The sequence below is a fragment of the Cervus canadensis genome, chromosome 18 (assembly GCF_019320065.1).
Source record: "Cervus canadensis isolate Bull #8, Minnesota chromosome 18, ASM1932006v1, whole genome shotgun sequence".
NCBI lineage: Eukaryota > Metazoa > Chordata > Mammalia > Artiodactyla > Cervidae > Cervus > Cervus canadensis.
Genome location: NC_057403.1, coordinates 30,402,418 through 30,407,224, shown reverse-complemented (window position 1 = coordinate 30,407,224; position 4,807 = coordinate 30,402,418). Strand labels below are relative to the sequence as shown.

At 33.4% G+C, this 4,807-nt stretch overlaps 1 non-coding gene across 1 annotated transcript; it reads right to left on the bottom strand.

Annotated features, from left to right (window-relative positions):
• Window positions 1-3,505: 3,505 nt before the first annotated feature.
• On the bottom strand, window positions 3,506-3,609 carry LOC122421808. Its single transcript, XR_006263622.1, has one exon. It is a non-coding gene; the product is annotated as a U6 spliceosomal RNA (small nuclear RNA).
• Window positions 3,610-4,807: the final 1,198 nt, after the last annotated feature.

Here is a 4,807-nt window from a genome sequence, read left to right as displayed (position 1 = left end):
CATGTAAATCCAGGGCTGATTCATGTCAATGTATGGCAAAAATCACTACAATATTGTAAAGTAATTAGCCTCCAACTAATAAAAATAATTGGGAAAAAAAATAGTTTACCAATTAAAAAAAAAAAGATGACTCTTTAGTATTTATGGAGATGAATAAATGTCTTTAATGTATCAGTACAACTAAATAAATAAATAAATAAATAAAAATAGAATCAGTGTGGAAGCACTACTTAAGAGTTTGGATGCCAGAACAGGAGGAATTTGTAACCATTTTTGCATCCATTATCATTGTCTTTTGTTTATTTTTCATTTTCTTGTCTTTTTCATTAAATGACTCGATCATTTATTTTCAATACTAAGTGTTTATAAATGATGTACAAGTTCAGCTTTGAAATACCCAATTGTTTGCTCAAGAGAACTACTGTATGCCAACTAAGTACTAGGACTCTACTAATAGAGAGTTTACTTTGAACTTGCTTTTTCAATGATTTTTTAAAAAATCATTGTTATATAGCTTTATATATTTCTGCTAGCTCAGTAGACTTCTAGAAATGAACCAGATATTTATGTCCTCATGTGGAAAAATATTCTGATATATGAAGTGAACTAAAAAAAGAAACTGATAATTATACATGCAAACTGTGTGAGCTCATTGTTAAAGTGTGTATGCCATGTATATTGTATATCACATATGACACATGGGACACACATGTATACAAACATGCATGGGAATAAAAACATACAAAAAAAGTTCAGCTTTGATTCCCTATTTAGCACACAATATTTAGGAAAAAATTTTTATATTACAATTAGATCAATTTTTTGCCTGTCTTTTTTCTACTTTCACTATATTTTGGTTTTAAAATTTGACTTATTTCTTCTTCTTTAGATCATTTTAAAGCCATAAGTTGTGTTTAATTCTCAGTATACCGTGGATATTTGAAAAGATGTTTATATTTGTTTGACACGGGTATGAAATTACAAGTAAATGTAAATTATATTTGTATATAGGATCAACCTGGTTAGTAGTATTTTAAAAGTTTCTCTACTGTTGTTATCTGCCTGACCTGTTCATTTCTGAAAGGAGAACATCATGTTGTTTTCATGGGTTTTTACTTGATATATGTTTATGCAAGATTGGACAGGAAATAAAAAATAATTATATAAGAATCATGTAATTTTTATACTCCTGGTGAAGTAAATTTTATCAGGATAAAATAACTCCTTTATCCTGCTTTATGTTTGTTATGTAGAGTTTCCTGTCCTATTGACGTGGGCCAAGAATTGAAAGAGCCATTAATAGTGAGGGTGCTGGTTTACTAGCTCATTTATCTAGTGAGTATAATTATGAATTAGTGTGCTTTTTTCACAGTAAAATTTGCTAATATATTTAAAATTATAAAAATGCTTATCTTATTTTAAAATTGAAATTTTACTGAGATAATTATAGATTCATATTCAGTTGAAAGGAAAAATACAGAGAAATTCCATGTACCTCTTTCTAATTTTCACTGGTGGTAACATTTTGTAAAATTAATGTATAATATCACAGCCAAGACCATGACATTGATATAAGCCACAAATATCACTCCAATGTCTCCAATTTTACTTGTACACAATTATACTGTGTTATGTATATTTATATGTTATGTATATGTATGTGTATATGTATGTGTTATGTTATGTATATTCAGTTCTATACAATTTAACCATGTGTATAGGTTTGTATATATGCCACCACAGTCTAAATACAGGACCTTCCATAATCACAAAATTCCCTCATTACTTTTACAGTCACACCTTCCTCCCTCCCATTCTCCATCACTTGTCCCTAATTCCTGCATTTATAGCATTTTGTCATTTGAAAAATGTTACATAAAACATTAAATAGTATGTAACATTTGGAAATTAGATTTTTTTTTCACTCAGATTGTTTCCTGAAGATCCATTCAAGTTACTGCATGTATCAATAGCTTTCTTATTTTTATTGCTGAGTGATTATTTCTTGTGTGTATATATGTACCACAATTTAACCATTCACCTGCTGAATTCACCTGAGCTGTCCCTAGTTTTGGGGCTATTATGAATAAAGCCACTATAAACATTCACATGTAAGTGCTTACGGGAACATAGTTTTAATTTCTCTGGAATAAATATTCAGGAGTAAATTTGGGGTTTCTACAGCAATTTCATGTTTAGTTTTATGAGAAACTGACCAACTGTTTTCAGGGATGGCTATATCATCTTACATTTCCATCAGTGAGGTATTAGTGATTTAGTTTTTCCACATGCTTCCACATCCATTATCCTTGATAATGTCACTATTGTTTATTGTCACCATTCTGATCTGTTAAGTAGTGATACCTCATTATGCTTTAAATATGCATTTCCCTGCTGGTTCATTATGTTAAATATCATTTCATGTACTTATTTGCCATCTGCATATATCTTCATAGAAAAATCTGTGTCTTTTGCATATTTTCTAATTTGAGTGTTTGTTTTGCTTTGCTATTGAGTTTTGAGTGTTCTTTATATATTCAGGATACCAGTCCTTTGTTGAATATGTGGTTTACAAATATTTCCACACAGTTTATTGCTTATCTTTCATCTTCTTCAACCTGGACTTTCACAGAGGAAAATCTTTTAACTTTGATGAAGTCCAATTTATCAAATTTTTCTTTTATGGATTATGTTTTGGTGTCAGATCTAAGAATTCTGCCTAGCCCTAGATGTCAAAATCTTTTCTTTCTGTTTTTCCTAAATGTTTTATGTGGTGGTTTAGTCGTTAAATCATGTCTGACTTTTGCCACCCCATGAACTATATAACCTGCCAGGCTCCTCTGTCAACGGGAATCTCCAGGCAAGAATACTGGAGTGGGTTTCCATTCCCTTCTCCAGGGGATCTTCCTGACCCAGGAATTAAACCCAGGTCTCCTGCATTGCAGACACATTCTTTACCGACTGAGCTAATGATTTAAGTCAATGATTCTAGTCAATTTTGAGTTAATTTGAGATTTAACTTGAGTTTAATTTTCTTACCTGTAGGTGGCCCCTATTCTAGCACCATTTGTTGAAAAGGCTACCCTTCCTTCATTGAACTGCTTTCACTTCTTTGTAAAAAGAATATGGAATTTATATTTTTTAAAATGTATGGTAAGACTGAAGGCAAAAGGAAAAGAGGACAGTGAAAGATGAGACAGTTAGATAGCATCACCAACTCAATGGACATGAATTTGAGCAAACTCCAGGAGATAGTAAAGGACAGGGAAGCCTAACATGCTGCAGTTCATGGGGTTACAAAGAGTTAGTCACAACTTATCAATGGAACAACAACAATGCTTATAAACTGTAAAACATTAGAAGTTACTTTTTATAATAAAGAGGTCTACATATACAAGTATATAAATAAAAATATATATTTTGTAGATAATATATGCTTGTGTGTTTAGATAGTAAATCACCAGAAAGCAAGTAATTTTTAATAATAGAGGTAAACTGAGGTTTAAAAAACATGGAGTACTTCATGAATTTGTGTCTCATTCTTACGCAGCATCCATGTTAATCTTCTTTTATCATTCCCAAAACTTTTTATATGCACTATCAGAATGCATACCGCTCATATGTTTTGACTCATCATTCTTACTTATGAAAATTCATTTCTGAAGAGGCAGTATATGCCCATGGCTATTTATACAGCATTATTTATAACAGCTAATAAACAAAGAAGGTAATAAGTCCAAAAATGATACATAGGAAAAGTGTGTTCATCATCCATTGCTGTGTAACAAATTTCCCCAAAATCTACCAACTTAAAACAACAGTTTGTATCATAAGGTCTCTGGTATCTACCCATGACTTATCTGGGTCCTCTGAATGAGAAAGACTGCTTTCAGATGGCAGCTGAGGCTCAAGGCTTTCCCTGAAAGTTCAGCGGGGAAAGGGTGCATGCCCAAGTTTACTGTGTGGTTGCTGGCAGATTTCAGTCCCTTGTAGGCCTCTGGACAGAGGGCATCAGCTCCTCTTTGGTTTTTGGTCAGAGCCGATCACTGGAAGGACTGATGTTGAAGCTGAAACTCCAATACTTTGGCCACCTAATGCAAAGAGCTGACTCATTTGAAAAGACTCTGATGCTGGGAAAGGTTGAGGGCAGGAGGAGAAGGGGACGACGGAGGATGAGATGGTTGGATGGCATCCCCAACTCAATGGACATGAGTTTCGGTGAACTCTGGGAATTGGTGATGGACAGGGAGGCCTGGCGTGCTGCAGTTCATGGGGTCTCAAAGAGTCTGACATGACTGAGCAACTGAACTGAACTGAACTGAACTATCCTTAGTTTATTGACTTGTGGGCTCCTCCATGTTGTAACTTGCTTTACTGTAATGAACAAGCAGAATGAATGCAAGCCAGTGGAGGAGTCTATTTCACCTAAACACAGAAGTGATTTCTAATTGATTTTGCTGTATTCTATTCACTAGAAGTAAATTCCTGGATCCAGCATACTCAAGGTAAGGGGAATGATATGAGTGGGAATACAAGGAGGCAGAGATTTGGTAATCTACATCAGAAGCTGCCTAGCACAATAAGCAAATATCTACATTTTATATGTTTTTATATATACAACTCAATGTTATTAATCCATTGAATTTTCTACAGTAATTACATAGCGTATGGTATTGCTGTCATCAGTAATGAAAAAAACCTCAGTGACTTGTGATTCAATATCAAATATTCAAAACTGTGCTGAACTGGAGCCCAAGGGGAAGATGAGAAAAATATTAGATGGAAAAATATCTGATCAAGGCTGAGA